The sequence below is a fragment of the Struthio camelus genome, chromosome 14, assembly GCF_040807025.1.
Source record: "Struthio camelus isolate bStrCam1 chromosome 14, bStrCam1.hap1, whole genome shotgun sequence".
In the NCBI taxonomy this organism is placed as follows: Eukaryota; Metazoa; Chordata; class Aves; order Struthioniformes; family Struthionidae; genus Struthio; species Struthio camelus.
In genome coordinates this window covers 5118703-5136149 of record NC_090955.1, presented here as the reverse complement: position 1 = coordinate 5136149, position 17447 = coordinate 5118703, and the positions used below count along the sequence as shown (strand labels likewise).

The window sequence follows — 17447 nt, the reverse complement described above, 5'->3', positions numbered from 1 at the left end:
GGACAGAAGGTTGAGCCCACCTGCCAAATGATCTCAGGCACCTCCTCCCTATGACTGCACTGTGCAAAGCTGTTAGACTGCCATTTGCTTCTAGATTAACTCAGTTAAGCAATTTATTTTTACCTTTCGCGTATGCGTGAAATGTAAGGAAGTATCCTGATTGTGAAGATTTATTTTTAAACTTTCATTTATTTCCATTAAGGATAGTGTAGGAGTGCCAGAAAAAATGCCAGAGACACTGCCAGTGTTCCCAAACACAAAGATGCTGTGACGTTCTGGGGACAGCCGATTCACACCACATTACCGCTTCTAGCCTCAGACCGAATGGATGAGGATGACAAATAACTCTTTAGTTATAAGCAAAACAAAATCTAACTGTAAAATTACAATTACTCTCTAGCATTACAATAAGGAAATGCCAGAGGGGGGGGGAAAAAAAAAGCTTATTGGAGTAATAAACTCCATAAACAACTGCTTTTGCTTTTCTAAAAGAAGACATAGTAACTTTAATACAGTTCTGCCTTAATGAATCTTCACTGTGACCTCAGGATTCAATTTTAACAAGTTGATTTTAATCCTATTAGTTTAAGATCAAAGAAAAGTGATTCACTGGCAGGGTTGAATGGAGCAACATTGAAGGATTTATAAAAGTAAGGCCACTACCCACATCAGTCCTTCTGTTTTAATTAAGTTTATGTTTTTTCTAAGTATTGCTGGCAGGAATTAATACACAGAGGCCCAAGCCAAAGTAGCTTACTTTAACCCAAGGACATTTTTTCACTTACTCTGACTGCGTTTTAAGGTTGCCATTTTAAAGTATTTAGCTTAATTTCCTACTTTAGAAAGTGAAGGCTCTTTTCAACAACTCTTTAAATAACTATTATATTCTTTTTATATGACTTAAATCAAGGAGTTCTCATTACTGTGGCTGACAATAACATATTTTGACCTTCTGAACAGTTCATTCTGGTAAAAGGCATCTGTGATAGCACGTACATGCAACAAATGTGTTCTTTCTGGGAATTTCCAGGCCTTCATTTAAAGGCACATGCCAGTCCACGGTATAAAGGAGAAAACTCCCAAGATCTTCTCAAAAAAAAGTTTGTTTCCATTTCTACGGTTGCTTTTTCAGGGTCCAAAAAAGGCTGATAATGCAACTGCTGTTCAGATTTATATCTGACTGAAAACATTTGAGCTACGAAGACGGGTAAGCCTTGTCGATTAGATCTGCACAAAGGAATTAACTCCTCCATAGAAAACAGGCCTCGAGAAAGGACCATGCATGGAATTTTACCTTGTGCTTTCAGACACTCTGAGATATTATAGGAAAATGAGGCTACACTAAGCCTACGTAGAGAAAGCAAACAGGTGAGCCAAATTGGGAAATACTTGAAAGTATTTACTTGAAAGTGAATATATAAAGCTGTCACTGGTGTCTCCCATTAAGTTTGCTCATCTTCCAGTCCTTGGAAGTTCGCACTGCCTGGCCCTGACAAACATCTGTTCTTTTGGATTCACAAGATACGCACCTGTTTCAGTGCAAGTTATGCACTTGCTACTTCTTGCTATGTCTCTTTCCCTTTTCCACTTTTGGGTGTCTAAAAACTTCAGTCTCATTCTATACGATGGTCTGAATAAATGTTCTAGGACCTTTTCAGCAATTTGTGTTGCCTCTTTGATCACCTAAAGATGAAGGATGGTTTTCATTGTTCTCAAATGACTTTCCTTAGCATATAGGCAGTGTAGTACATGATGTAAGATTGTCCGGAGACCAAAAGAAGAGAGGAGCCAATATGCAGTTATCACAGTTTCAGTGGTGAAGTACCCAATTAATGTCAGCTCTTTGTGGCCTTCCTGGAAATTAGGCAATGAACAGTTAACTTAGGCCATCATCCATTTGTGTATCTGCATGTAATATATAAAGTTAATTAAAAACAGCTGTAACTGCTAAAGTGTAACATTACGGAAAAGGACAAATATTTGTCATGACTTCAAAATGCAAGTGTGCTTTTTGACTCGTTATGGAAGTGTTGCTTGCCAGACATTTCTAAATAAAGCCCAGGAGACTGGATTTACATCTTCCTCCTCTTAACCCTTCTGTTAATCACTTCCCTCTAAATCCACTTTTTTCAATGTGTGTGGCTTGAGTAAAGCCTCTTCTCTATAATTGTTTTCTAAATTGGCAAGAGGACAGTGCAGGGTGTGATCCTCCTCCAGTTTTTTATACAGAATTGTATTCTCTTGTGCCCCATTTTCCTATGAGCTCTCCCACATCTCTGTTAAAGTAGCCAAGATCCTACAAAGCAGTCAGAGTCCTCTTTCACATCTGTCTCTTCCTACAGCAATCGGATCCATAAAATGAGTTGTCATCCTGGTATTTGATAATATTCTGAGCCAGAGATTCTGTATCTTCAAGTCTGGAAGTGAGTGGGTTCCCTCCTTTTTAGTTACAAATGATCATGTAATTCACTAAACTACACTAGCAATAGCAGCAAGAGAAGCTGATGGGAATTTCAGAGGAGCAGAAATAGCACCATGCAGAAGAAGACAGCATAGTTATAGCAGAAATACTGGAGTAACTTTCCTCAAAATATTTCTCTTTGTTAGGGATCCATCTTGGCTGTATATTTTGCAGCCCCTGGTAAGATTTTTCTGATTGAAGGTGTATCTCAGTTTATGAAAGCAGCTAAAAATGCTTTCTAGCGCACCAGCGCACAATGGGACATGCACCCAGCGTACGTGCACATTACTGGTACTTATGAGATACACTGCATCATTCTGTTGTATGGGAATGTTGCCCCTGTGCAACATTATCTTATGGGTTTAGAAGAGACTCTAGAAAAAATGTGTGCTTAAACAACAGTCAGTAATTGTGTTCTTCAAGACCAGTTTTATAGAAGAAACATACATTATGTATTAGCCTGACATTATTCTGTTTGCTTTAATTCTCTTCTGTTTGCTAAACACAAGTGTTTATGCCACCCCTTATTCAGCAGTAAGCTAGTCTGACAGCTTTTGGCATACACTGATTTTTTTAATAACTACCATCCATTGGCATACACTTACTTCTTTAATAAGTACCATCCACTGAGCACACATACCATACATGTCAAACAGTTTATTAAATTAAGCAGAGGCACAAACCATTAAAATCATTTTCTTACTAATAAAGGGCAAATGTTTACATTTATTAATACTCTATTGAGTTCAAACTATATAAATTATAGGAATAAATTATAGAAATATTATAGAATATAATATTTCCCCCACCAGTCTTTATGGTTATGTAGAATATGAGTTTAAAAGACAGCATTTTCTTACCAAACATAGCATTTTTCCAATATTTTGATGGTTCCTAACGGTACTGGTCTTAATGAGATTCAGTGGCAGCTGTCTATTCTACATCGCTTGCTCCACATCCTACTGCGGGTTCTGGGGAGAGATGTTGGTGTAAGCACCTATGCTTCAACCAGTTCCATGTTGCTGTCTGTGCTCTTCTTCTGACCATGCGTGTTGGGTTTTACCTACAGCAAGGGGTACATGCTCAACAGCACCAGGTCCTTAAGGTGCTCTGTTGCCTGCACTCCTGCTTCTCTCGCCGTATAATCCAGTTTATTGTCTCAGGGACTGAAATTAACTGCCACCAGAAGCAAACCAGCATAAGCTGTGCCATGCAGCCAACCCTAACCACCTGGGAATGGGTCTCTGACCCACCAAAGAAGTACTTACTACTTTTCTCCAAACTAATTCAGCTTCTGCAGCACATATTTTTTTCCTCTTTTGCGCCCATCAGCCAAGAGGCCAAATGTTAATTGCTGGGTTTAACTGCTTTCTGTGTTCGTCTAGTTTTACTAGACTAGTTTAGCCTAGTTTACCAGACTAGTCTAGTTTTACTAGACTAACACAACTCTACTAATTTATTACTTAAAGACTACCGACCAGTCATCAGATGATAGGTACCAAGTTGTCATCAGGGCTGTGTAAATCTGTGCAGGTGAGCTAAAAGATGAAGATCTAACTGATGAACAAAAATCCATCTAGGCCCTTGGCTCTAAAACTGTCTTCATGGCATCACAATTGCAATAAGAAAAGCTTATAGTCTTCAGGATGCATTATGCGACAGTTTTATTTCTATTCTTTAATAGAAGCTCACAGAAAAATGGGAAAATAGATTATTACTTACTATTCACTGCACACTGGAATGGCAACTGTATCTGTTTTACATAAAAATTAGCATTATCAGCTATTGAATACTTTCCCAGCAGAAGGATCACTTCAAAAAAAGTAGCTAGGAAAGTGTTCTGGTACCTAAATACATTTATTATTGTAATTATCATGGTGCCTAAAACAAGTATTCTTGTACCTAATACATTATGGTAAATAAAAATAACATATTATGTGAAATAATAATAAAGAAGGTAAACTAGTATATTTGCAGGAAAAAAAAAAAAAGAAGAATGCATAAGAGTAGGACAGCCCCTTTTTTTTTTTTAATGCTCTTGGACAAATTAAAGTTCCAGAATAGAGGTTTGCAAATTCTGGTATTTTTACCACTCAGTTGGAAGGGGATTTTTCTGCTATTCCATCACAAAACCCTTCTAAGAAATTAGTACATGCACCATATATTATTTAGAAGCCACTATTGTTAAAGACTGAGCTTTCCCATAAATTTAAAGTTTTGACTGGGGTTTTTTGGTATTTAAGAGCAGGCACAATGATTAGGGACCATAAGGACTCTCCTTATTTATACCGTGATAGTAGAGCATTTTTAAACAGTCTCAAGCAAAAGAGCCTGCAGCTATCAGTATTTTCAGAATTGCTCTCTGATAAAATAACCTACCAAAAACCAGATCTAATTCGGCCCCCCCCACCTTTTCCACCTCTCTGTAAGGTTGCTGACCAACTCACCAAAATGCTTTACTGTACAGTGGAAAGAACATGAGGCTACAGATCTCCCAGCATCATTTACAAAAATTTTGCATTCTCAAATACCACTCTGGTAAGCATGTTATTATCTAGCTCCACATAGGGAAAAAAAAAAAAAAAGCCAAACTGATGATATCAAAGCAATATAAATTAACACAAAAAATCTCCTGTCTGGAGAGGAAGGGAGAGAAAGTTTGCTCATGTCACAGCAGATCACAGAAAAGACTTAAAAGTTTTTTTAAATAAGGTAGATATGCTCCAGTAATAGTAAGATCTTAAGAGCTGCGAGTTCTACCGGGTTTCATGTAAGCACAGAGAAGCAGGAAGGCCATGCAACATCTCTGATCTTCTAACGTAAGTGTTTTGCTACATTTCCCCACTAAAGGTTTTCTGTAGTTGTATTGCAGTTACCGCACAGATAGTAGCTCTTATTTACTGGGTATGGGAAGCAGAGACTTCAAATTCCCTTGTCTTCTACGTGCACACACTGGACACACTTCATTCACAGGACGGTTGTCTGGTCTTTTGTATGGATGCCATTAGTTCTTGCTGGCACATCCCAATACCTTCTGAAATCAGACATCATGCTGCAAAACAGCAGTGTGCTCTGAACCGCAATATATGTGGTCATTCAAAATATGCCAAATGTGTAGCATTCATGCACGCTGCTGATGGTGCTGCAATAGGCAGCTGTTATACAAAAGTCCTAAGTGTTTTGGTTATCTCCTACTGCATTTTTCTTCTATTGTTGTGTGTGTTACTTTTGGGTAACAAGGTTTCCGGTTAGTATACATACATATATTTTGAAGTAATCAGAATATCAAATTTATCTGTATGCTCTTGTACAATTGCAATATTATATCAATATTTTATTCTGTCTATCTAGAAATCTTTCTGATTTCTCAGATGGCTTTAATTTTCTGTAGTAATGTTAATAAGATGAAATGCAAAGCCTGGCAAATAAACCTCCGACATTGCAATAACACAAATAGACATGACATTTTTGCTTATTATTCTGATGTGAGAACTTACAAAATGTGGGTTTATTATCTCTCTGAAGTCTTACATAATGTGAAGTTTCAGCACTGCACCTATATTTTCCGCAGGATATCTATATACTGGAATCATGGTCTTATGGCAAGAGTCAGCTAGTTCTCTCAAAAGATGCAGCATTCTCAGGACTGCGTACACATGCCTCCGTACACGTACAGGCAGAGCTTGCAGGTTGTAGTGGAAAAAGCACCTTGAACTTCCTTATTCCTTTCCAAAGATATCACAATATAGGCTTGTTCTGAGATGGTATCTCTGACAGTTCATTTCCCTTTGCCGCAGATTTGGCGATGAGGGGAAAGGCAAAAGAAGAAATGGGTTACTGTCTTCACCTGTGTATTGTGAGCTTACAGAAATGTTGGGCCAAATTCTCAGTTGGTTCCAGTTTCCACAGCCCTTGATGTCAGTGGGTTGATGCCAAAGAATTGCAAACTTGACTGCATTTAGATTAGATGCGATTCCTTTATGTTTCTGTAGATGTGACAGACTTTCTCTTGAGCCCCAAGCGCTCTCTCATTTTTGTGTTTCCTGGACCAGATCCTCAACTAGTGTAAAATCAGGGAAGACTCTGCCAAATCAAGACTATGCCAGTTTACGCAGTCTAACAATTTAGCTCCATGGAAGCTGTTGTGTGACTGTAAAAGGTGTAGTGCTGCTGTGTTTAAAAAAAAAAAAGTGCTGCAGATATTCTGGTCTTGAAAATGTCTGGAATGAGCTGAAATGTGTAGACGGCTGACTGGCGGAGTCTGTGGAGGCTGCCGAGTGCTTGGTCTGTCTGTGAGTTATGTTTGCTTCCAGGTACATGCAAATTTTCCATCCCCCATGTAGACTCAAGCACTGTATTACACACTAATGAGAGATTAAAATTCCTGCAAACTTTCTAGAAATATCAGCCATGCTGACAACGAAGCACAGGAAGGCTAACTTGTTTTATGCTTAGAGGACTCCTTTACAGATACACATATTTTCTTAGCATTTCATATCAGCATGAATTAAAATACTCCGTTTGGGTAAAATGTTATTTTAATTAATTTCCTACAGACTGTTTTCAGCACGTTTATAAGTGAATGGTGAATAAATCTTCAGTTGAAAACAGCACTTTCAGATCCTGCTGCTTAGAATAGCTCCCCGCTTCTCCAGTATTAATTGTATCTGGTTATGTTTAAATGTCATTAAAATATGCAGCAAGTGATCTACAGGGATTCATATTTCTACCAAAAAATTGAGCCCGCACCTTAATTTCCCAGTGCAAGAATCCTGGATGGGTTTTTCCCACTATGCCTATTATAAACATCTGCCACTTTTGAACACTCAGAAGAGTACTTCAGAAATCAAATTTTAAGATTGTAAGTGAATGTTTTAAAGAGAGAATATTACTATTTTATTCATAAACTGTTTCAAGAAAGGAAGGGGGGAGAAGAGGCAAGGAAGTAAGCCAAAAGTGCTTTGACTTGCTTTCTGTTTTAAAGTGTCTTAGAGAACAGCGTGCCAAGAAAAACAAAGTCCAGAGCAGTGAGCAGCAGGGAGATCTTATTACAGCAGTTGAGCATGTCAAGAGACACTATTGCCTCCGGCAGGGGGAAGGGAAAGTAAGTGAGAAATAGGGACTAGAACGGTATGTACTTCAGAACAGTTGCATTCTTTTATAGGTTAATGACAAGGACCCCATTCTGCAGTCTTCTTTCATATGGTTTGAAATCAGTGGGATTATTCATATAAGCAAGACAAGTAAAATCTGGCCCTGGCTGGAGAACAGCCTTAAGAAACGGGTAAATGGGAAAAGCGAGAACTATAAGTTATCACTGTGAGTGAACAGGCAGACTTTAAGAATACAGACTACTACACAGCCAGCGAGGTCAGCACTGTTTTTTAGACCATTAAAATGAGCTTAAAATAAGAGAAGGGAAAACAAAAACAAAACTCCAGCATTTTTGTATATTTTCTGTGTGTGTTTGTTAGTCTTTTTTGAGAAAGCAAGTATAGCGTCCAGTATATCGTATATATTGTAGTATATATGGTAGCAAATTTATTTATGAAGGACAAGGCAGTGACTTTCTTATCCTGTATGTTTGTATAGGGAATTGGGCAAGCCTACAAAGCTCCTATTTATCACCCTTTTAAGAAGAAAGCAGGGCTGCTGGTCCTTCCAGACAGGCAAAAAGGGAAGGGAAGAAATGCATGGAGCACACATGATTCCTCATAAAGCCAGAAGGAGTCTCTTACTGCTGTGTGTCAGTGCCAGGCTACTTTTGTCCCATGCTCTTCCCAGACAAGGAGGTCACCTTACTCAAGCTACACGTGAGGTCTCAGTTTAAGAGGGAAGCTACAGCAGCACAAGGAGAAAACTTAACCAGCCAAGACCTGTGAAATCGTAACCGATTGCACTAGACACGCAGCGTCACTGAAACGGGGCTAGAGCTGCCTGCAGTGCACCTATGTAGCTGAGTCAAACCGTATATATTTTTGAAGTAACATTATTTCATTATGTTGAACCTGGCAGCGCTATAGCAGGTGGAGTGTGAATTTTCACAGTGCTGCCAGTGACCTACAGCAACCCTGCTATTTCTGTCCTTTGCTTCCTTTCAGTGGGAACTGCCAGTCTCCTGGTGACACTGAAACTGAAGAGGTTGTTAATGCCACCGATGGCACAGCTCACTTTCACAAACATTGATACCTTTAAGGAGTGCTGAGGAAAGAGAGAGAGCTAGAGAAGTAAAGCTGTGCTGTTTCTTGTCACGGAGAAGACATGTGGGACCTTAAGGGGTTTACGACTGCAACAAATTCACTCCAGATTTATACTGCTGTACATGTGAGAGCACAGTATGGCTCTGGGACTGTAAAGTCGTCTGCCCAAAAACCAGAAGATCTTTGTCCTGCCTGGGAGAAGGTAATAGGCAGAGATGGGGACAAACTTGGCGTTGTGGTCACCTTCTGCTCCCGGGTGCCTTTGGGGTGCAGCCCCGCTCTCGCTGCTCCCTGACATCTTGTATGTCATGGGGTAGAGCTCTCTGTGGAGCAAAGACAGCTTTAGCACCAGCATTTTTATTTATAGCGGAGTGTTCTACATTGCCATCAAAATCACCTTTTAATTGCATTAGGTCAAGAATCACTGTCTTTCACTGATTGTATCTCTCGTGTTGTGGCACTTTGCCTGTAAGTTAATTGGATCCTAGTGAGCTTCTTCATTAAGGAAGACAAGCAAGAGGCATAAACTGAATTGGGAAGGGTGGCATTTCAGTATGGATGAAGAGGCTTACCTCTTTGCCTCAGTTCAAGGTCTACGGCTGAATTAGGAGTCCTTTTATCAAACTGTTCCTGGTAGACCTCTATTCCTATGCCTCATAAGCTCGAGACTGGTCGTGGAGGTGGAGGCTAAACCAGTCCTTTCACATTCTTTGCTTGGACGACTGCTTTGGCTCCTGACAAAAACTTGGAGCAATTCAGATTTGCTCTGATGTGTGCCTAGCTTCCCGCAGCCCCAAGAGGCTGTTCAAGCTGCTAGAGATTACTGTGGAAGAATGAGTGATAATTTGCTTAAGGCATTTCCGTGAGGTTTCAGTCCATCAGCTGCCCCTTTGAAACTGCGAGCACAAATATCACTCTCTTTCTCTTCTCCACTTGGACAAGGAGAACCATTATGTGGCCCTTGCCACTGATTTACAGATGAACGCTTTATGGACGATAAAATTACTGTCAGCATTGCCAGATACTCCCCAGAGTAGTTAACTAGCACAACCCACTCTGAATGCACAAGAATCTTTATTGTGGTGAATCTTTATTGTGGTTTCCATGTCATTACATTGTTAAATGTTGCTACTTATTTCCAAACATGGCAGAAGTAACCAGTGTAACTTGAATGCGTTTTGTAAAACTGACCTAGTTTACAGGTAATCCTTTAAATCTGTGTGGAGACAGTAGAATCCAGTGGTTGGAGTATGGAAACAACAGCCAAGAAACTGGCTTTAGTGCTGACTTCTGCACTTATATAGCCCCTCTGCATCTATAGATCTCCGTCATCCAAATACATGGGTAACAGCAATTACTCATCCTTATAAATGGTTGAGATGTTCTGATGAACAGGATTCTTTGCACATGCAACACATCATTGATACAGTTACACAGAGAGTAAAAGAAATCAGCCAGATAAAGAGCCTACAGCATGGTTCATTCTGAAATACTGTAAACTCCGTGCTGGCCTTCTTGCATAGTACTTTCCAAGACAAGGTACAAAACAATCCAGAAACCTAAATCTGAGCTCTTAATATCAAGGGAGAGTCAATTATTTGGAATTACATAACTTGCTACACTTCACAGTCAAATAGGTAAAAGACTATTCTGATAAAATGTGTGATCGAAAATGCAAATTTTAGTATTGAAAGGAGCTTTTCTTCTTCTAAAACCCTTCTATACAGCAGTGTGAGGAAAGCTTATTATATATATATGTGTGTGTGTGTGTGTGCGCGCGTGTATGTACTATCCAGATTCTGCTATCAATTACACTGATATGAATTTGGAGCAACTCCAGTGATACTTACGTACGTCTATATTAGAACAGACTGTGGTTTGTTAATGAGGTATATACTTTCCAATACTGTATACTGTTCTAAGAAAGCAAGGACTCAGTGAAATCAGCTTTTCATTCTTACTAGTGTTATTAGTATACAAGGGGTATTTTCTGCTCTGTAACAATAGGTACAATTGTAGCAAATCTATATTTACTAATATTTAAAATGATCACCTATAATCACTCTTTGGTTATTTAAATATGATATGATGAATTAGAACCAAGGACAAAAACATGCCATGCCCCTTGTATAAATATAATTTAGTGGCCAATCTCAGAATTACTAATTCTGTGTTAATGTTCCCATCTATATCAGTATTATTCAGCATGTTTCTTAGCCAGCGATTCAAGGTACTCTTCACTGCTTTCCATAGTAAAACACTGCCTCACACAGGGATTGCTTCTAAACGTCTATGTTAAAGATATTCTATCCTATATATTGTTCAATAAGGTAATTTTTAGAAACTGAATGATAGGCAGTTGGAAACTGTGTCATCTATGTTTTCAGAATCCTCAATCCTTACAAAACCACCATATTTACCATACGTAGAGGTAAGCATTGATAGATTTTTGCATAAGGAGAAAGTAAGGCTTGCTACACCTGTTAGGTGCCTAAAAATTCATTTTAATATTATTAATAAAATTAATCCCAGCAGTACTTTTATATCCATTCATGCCTTTCATTCAGCCAATGCCTGCCATGCTTTACTGCATTCCAGTGGCATTTTTTCATACGACTAAAATATGGTTGGTAACCACTTAACAAATTACAGTGTAGCAACACTATGACTACACAGTCTTTTAGATCAGTAAACAAAAAATAAAACATCATATAAATAACTCATTACAAAAGCTCTTAGAGGTGGGGGGGAAAGGCAGCAATAAAGACTTTGGGATTTTTTTTTGTTTTGGCTATAAAATGCTATTAATAGTTCAAGTAAGTTGTTGAAAAAGTGAAGAGACAGAATGGGTTAAAATCTTCCACCAGTATGAAAAAGGAGCTACATTTCAACCATCTAATGGTGATGCAAATTGCTCCAGTTCTTAAAACTCTATTGCAATTGCTGCATAACCTAATAAGAAAGTTTAGTGCTGTCTTTGGAACTCAGGAATGGAACAGACTAAATTTAAGTCAATGTAAATGGGTTGGTATTTTCACACATTGGCTCTACATCAATTGTTTCTATTAAAAATGTTTCCTGTTTAGCTGAGATCTTTGTTAGTTTGGAGTAAGGGCTGAAAGCCAGTCTGGCTACTTAGCACTACAGAGGTGGGAAAATGACTTGCAGTTAGTCCTTCTGGATTACCTCTTGCTATTGTTGTTGCAGATATAAGAACCAGGAAAGAATAACCAAATCTGAAACCATATAACACTTCTTTTGTTTTGGGTTTGGGTATAATTTCCAAGCTCCACCCCCTTTTGCAAAGGAGATCATAAGTATTTATATATGAATCTGGGCCTAGTTTTGAGCAAATCTCATTCAATGTGTATTCATTAACATTAAAACCATATGTATTTTGTTGTTTAACATTGTTTTGACACAGAATCTGGTGCAAGTCTGATGGTTTCAAGTGACCTTCACTTTGTTCACTCAAATCCAAAGTCAAATATTTGGGGGCTCGTTCACATTTCTCATGAACTCTGCGTGGTTGTAGTTAATGGACTTTCGCACTGATGAAGCCACCTGTTTATCCAGCCCTCATACCTCACAGGAAAGCACAAAATAAGAATGAAAACACAGCAAGCTACATTACAGAAACTATATGTTCCTAAGTTTGTAGTGCTGGAATAGGATTTAAGAGATCTGGGCTCACTTTGAGTCTACCACAGATTTCTTCCAGCACTCTGAACAAGTCTATATACCTCAATTCTAAATCTCTTGACAGAAGATTATAATTCCCATCCTCCCATCCTGAACCAAGACAAACACAAAAAGAGCTTTGGCCTAGAGTATGTATATGGTGTCTAGCGTATGGGAAATGCAAGGAACTATGGCATAGCTACAGATCTGACTCAGATGAATAGTAAACCAAAATTAATACCAACTTTACTATTTGGCCTAAGTCAGATAAGACACAGACTTTAATTACAAACAGTATTTTGTCTCAGAAGTTATATCCCCAAGTCTCAGCAGTGGAAAAGCCAGGAGCTGAATGGAAAGCTGAATGGAGTTCTCTTAATCATGCGGGCAAGCAGGTGGTCCCAGCAGACTAGGAGAGTGGTCCATTGCTTCATTGCTGCTATCTAGACTGAGGATGGCCTAGAAAGCCTTCTTTAGGGATGTGGAGCCGGCCACACAAGGAAGAAATTCAGAAGACAAACTGATGCAGGAAGATAAGACCCATACTGACTGTGAGTTCAGGAAAAAGAAATGCATTTTTGCACGAACTTAAGCAATCTGTACTCCAGAAATCATAAGGGGAAGTTTAAAAATCACGTTGTGTTTAACGTCCATAATTAGATTCTCTAACAACCTTATACTGTATGGTTTGGTACTGAAAACAAAATAATTGAGATGTCAAGGAAATGTTAGTGGCTTTTGTTAGACTACACACAACTACACGTGCAAGATTCAGGACAGCACGCGGTACCATTTAATGGAGCTTTTACAGTGTAATTTCAGAAGACTTAAATAACTTAAGTCCTAAGCCCTAATCATTCTTTTTACATAACATCAGTTCACTCTAGATAAATGATAATTGTTTCAAAACTAACAATGCAATCAGTTATTTCTGAAAGAAAGCATTATGCAGATTTAGAGAAAGCAGCTGTTTTGAATTTCTGAAATTTGCATTATCTTTTCTTGGAACCAGATCATCAGCCTTGGGTTAGGAAATCTGGAAATATTTCACTGAATATTTCTGAACTGATTTCCGTCAGCATGTTTCCTTATTCTGACTTCAGTAATAAAATTGACCATGTGGTCACAATTTATCATTAATTTCCATTGGCAGAGGTGAATACTGAAAGCAGTACATAATCTGAAAAGCTTCAAGACAGTTTTCAAATACTAAGTCCGGTGGAAGTGCTCGAATCACCTTAGATGTCTTGTATCACTATTATTTATGAAAACATTCAACTGCTACGAGAGAAAAGGATTATAGAGCATAACTGAAGGCCAAATCTTCACCTAGTGTACCTCAGCCATAGACTTCCACTGAAATCAAAGCGACCCTGCTTATTTTCATCAGAAGAGAATTGGTCCCATGAGATATACAACCTGGCAGGCATTGCAGACAGCTTTAACAATTGCAATGGATAAATATGCTTCTTCTGAACACTTTTTCTTATTTTGCCATCAGGCCTCAAAACAAAGGTAAACAAGCAACCCGTTGTAGAACGAAATGACCAAAAATCAAGAGATTAATATTTAAAGGCTGAAACTGGGTATTTATGTATCATTGCCATACCAAGGTAAGCGTGGTCTACTGGTTTGAGCCATGGGCTTTTGTATAAAAGCAGGAGTTAGTTGTTCTGACTCTTCTGTGACCTTGTGCAAGTCACAGGGATTGACAGTGGAAGTCTTCAAGTCCACAGTCAAGTCTTCTCTACGCCTATGAAGGTTAAAAGCAAAAACGTTTACAGGGAGACATCAGAAACACAAATCGGGGTCCACATTCTTCATGGAATACTGTTCTGTGCAAACACCTACCATGCTAGTCAACGTCCATGCCTAATGGCAACTTCATCAAGGCCAAAATGTTGTTCATTACAGTCTAAGGTTGGGCTCGTGCCTAGGCTTAACTTTAACTATGTCAGTGGTCATTAAAAATGGGCAGGGCCATCATAATCAGTAGTAGCATAAAGTGAGCAGCAGAACTGGATTCTTCTAAAAATTCTCTGAAACTACCTAAACAGCTGAAATTGTGAACTGGTGGAAAAGGTGTCAAGTATCAGGACTTTAATAAGCTACTGTGATCAACAAAAACTGACGGTAACGTAAATACCATCTTGCATGCTGCAGGTGATGAGTTCACCTGTGAGGTTTAGCCTACCAAGCTATTCCTCAAACCTAAGTTTTGAAGGTGGTTGTTCTGATGCTGCAAGTAGGCTGCAACTGAGTCTTACAATATATATTATGCAAGAACCGGAGCTTCCAAGATGATTTTCTACGGGCACAAGTAACTAAGTGAACTTATAAAAAGCATCTGCAAAAGTTTTTTATGCTCAAGGTCCCAAGATAGACGGTTAACCAGTGATTATTATTATCGTCATTATCAATAATGTTTGAAAATTTCGTAGCTGTCTTCTCAGAGAGTTAGGCCATATATTTGCTCTGAAAGCAAATAACTTGAAAGGAGATGAAGTCCTGATATGCATTACATGACTACTAGTTCTTCATATATTAGAAAGGATTAAGTACTTAGAATTTCTGCAAATCTCAAAATTTTATAAACCTGAATGAATACAATTATACAAATTGTGTTTATACCTCAAAATAATGTTCTGAAATTAATAAAATAAGTAATATATCAACACATATAGAGGAGTATGTTTAGCCAATAGGAGGATGGAATTCTTCTGTAAAGCAGGTGATGAAAGCTAGATTGAAAGTACAGTATGTTGGGCAGTTAATGAAAGGTAAGACTGAAATATGGCCTTCTTTGCTGATAACTAGATATATAGCTGGCAGAGTAAAGTAACTTATTATTATATCAAGTCATATACTTTGTATAAATTGCTGTTACAACTGGTAACGTCTTTTGTTTAACACTGTTAACAAACAGTTGTTACCTGAGCCAAGTATTGCAATCTGGAATCTAAACCAAACCTAATTTAATCAGATGATGGCCTTTCCATTTACTTTTGCAAAAGCTGGATAAAAGCCATAATTTTTATTTCTAACAACATTCTCCCTGTGTGTCTTGATTGAGTCAAATGGAATGTTCTTACAGCAACAAACTCCCTTAAATATTTCAGCACAATTGGATTACAATAATTTCAATGTGCTTTGCCCTGGAGACACTGGAGTCTCCATAACAAAAGTGAGTGCAATAAGATCCCAGAATAGGAAAGACTTTTTCTCAAAAATGTGGCATGATTATATGTATTTTTTTAAAACTCCTCAGGGTACGATATTTCAAGTCTGCAGTTCTATGCATCTATTTTTGGGAAAGTAGTAAATCATGAAAACATTGTTCTGAGTACCTATTCAAGGTATGTGTGTTTGTATATAGGTGTGTATATATATATATATATATAAAATTTAATGTAATATATTTAGTGGTCAATAGCTGGCTCATCTAGGGACTGTCAGGCAACTATGTGTACAAGGGACTCTGGAGCTTTGACTGCAACCAGAATAATCTTTAATTACACAGACCTGAACCTGGCTTATGTCGTGGCCTGCTGCGAGAAGTGAGGAGCGTAAGCAATGTCTATTGCTGTGTATGTGGTATTTCCATGGAGTATTTTGGGTGCACAGTATTTCTTGTCTTGGGGATATTTCTCCAACTGGCCACTATTAAAGAATGGCTTTGCTTAAAGGGAATGGTAATTAACTTCGTCTGATATTTGTTAGTAAGGGATGGTTTGAATAATTTTGGTATTTACCTATCTAGGATGAATTTTGTTTTCTTTATTGATTTAATCATTCAGTATTTGTTTCCAGTTTTTGACATTAATTGTTATAGTTTACATCATGTAACAGTAATGACAGAGAAAATTGGGTTTTTGTTATTTTATGTTACTTCTGCCCCAAATACTTACTGTTGCACTGTACCTCATAACACAGGTGCAGCTATAAAAAATAATAGTATGTATTTTTTTGGTCAATACAGTTTTAAAATCTGAGGCATGACCTCTATACCTGAGCATCAACCAAAAATCATAGGGCTGTTCAATTTAAAATCACTTTGCTGAAACGCTCTACAATCATTCCCCGTGTTAGGTCTGAGAGCTTGGCACCACCTGCCTGTTGACTTTCACGAGGTAGATACCCTAGTCAAATATTGGTCTCAGACACAAGTGTGATTTTCATGAATGAGTATGCTGTAGTGAACCAAATTGTATTTTTGGATTTATATCAGTATTGCTTAGAGCAAACTGTGGCTCAGAGAAGACAGTTGCCTCTGTTGTTTACAATCATCTTTAGTAATATTGTATTACTTCTTCACAGCTCCAGCTTTGCACCTAACATTTTTTGTAACTGTTTGTTTGTTTAGTAATACTTGAGATGTAAAGAGGAGAAAAAATAATTCCAACAGTCTGTGAATGTTCCAGATCATTAACCAAAGTATTCATGGCATTAGTCTAGCATATTTGTAAGAAAATATCATGGCGTTATTCATTCACTATAATATACTGCAGTCAGCAAATGGATAAAGAGAGTGACGGCAGACTGAGCTGAATATCAGATTGTGTAGGCTCACCAAGTTTCACTGACTTCAGCTGAACATGCTCTCAGTGCCTGCTTGCTGGAAGTCAGAGGGTTTGTATTTTCCAGTTCAGCGCACGTACTGTAAATAAGGAATATTACTGTTCACACAGGACTTTAAAGAATCTTCTGAACTAGAGGCCAAGACTTGCCACAGGCATTTTCTCATGGATCTTGCCTTTCTTCCCTCTACTCGTTTGTACCACAGTACATTATATTTTTCTTTGGCTCCATAAGCAAAACAAAAAGTGTAGATATTTCTGAGACAAATCTAAATTTCTCAAGGGAAAGATACAGTGTCATTTCCTGCTTTGATACCTTTCCTTTGGGAGCCTATGTGAAAATCCCGGTGGTTTTATTACAGTCTGTCTCCTTTGGTAGATGTCACCTACCAGCCCAAGAGCATGAACACAACCTGTGCCTGCTGCCCACTGTGACAGTGACAGCCGTCCCTGTAACGTTATTATATAGGGCGTTACAGCTACACGTGCAGGCGGATCGCACTGTCCCTTGCAGACCTCTCGTCCGGA

General features: G+C 38.3%; 1 protein-coding gene and 1 long non-coding RNA gene across 2 annotated transcripts in view; one reads left to right on the top strand and one right to left on the bottom strand.

Moving 5' to 3' along the window:
- Nucleotides 1–17447, top strand: part of LOC104153257 (uncharacterized) — a 457768-nt gene that overhangs the window by 182250 nt on the left and 258071 nt on the right. The window lies entirely within an intron of this gene.
- The window catches only part of PDZRN3 (PDZ domain containing ring finger 3), a 151800-nt gene that overhangs the window by 99731 nt on the left and 34622 nt on the right, over nt 1–17447 (bottom strand). The gene's annotated exons all lie outside the window — the stretch shown is intronic.